A 680-nucleotide genomic window follows, 5' to 3' on the forward strand; every position below is an offset into this window, starting at 1 on the left:
ATGTCTGCAGTTCAATGGAGTATCTTCTTGGTTGACAATATTAGCACTGGGCTAATAATTAACTTGGAAGTATTCACCTACAATGTATTGTACCAGGAGGCACCATGTCTCAATCCCCTGGTCCTTCATTCATTCAAACATATTCATTAAACACCTTCATTTTCTGGGCTCTGCTTATTTGTCTCCCTTCTTTATTATTAGTTTATGTCATTGGGATCTCTACATTTTTAGGCACCGGCAGATTTTGTTGCTGTTGTTTTAGATTTTAAACACAATGGTGGAATATTTCTGAGACTTACGGAGGATAATATTTACATTGTACCACAGAAGAGATTTCACATAAAAGATACATGGTAGGAAGAGTACTTTAATAAAAATATTCAACTAATAGATAAGGTAAGGTTGATCTTCTTACTTTTGCATAATTTTATGGAAAGCTTTTTGCCCCTTCCCCTAGACTCAAACTTGATTATGCTCAAGAACACATGTTTGAATGAAAGAGAATTAGAAAAAAATAATGAAAATCAGTAGCATGTTTTAATAGTAAAACTTGATAAGCAATAAAAAAATTTAAGATCGGTGAGCTGTATGTGGATGGTTTTACATCTGGGTTCTCTTTTCTGTTCCATGGGTCTGTGTCTCTATTTTTGTGCCAATACCATGCCGTTTTGGTTACTATA

The sequence above is a fragment of the Propithecus coquereli genome, unplaced genomic scaffold, assembly GCF_000956105.1.
Source record: "Propithecus coquereli isolate 6110/MARCELLA unplaced genomic scaffold, Pcoq_1.0 Scaffold174, whole genome shotgun sequence".
Classification (NCBI taxonomy): Eukaryota; Metazoa; Chordata; class Mammalia; order Primates; family Indriidae; genus Propithecus; species Propithecus coquereli.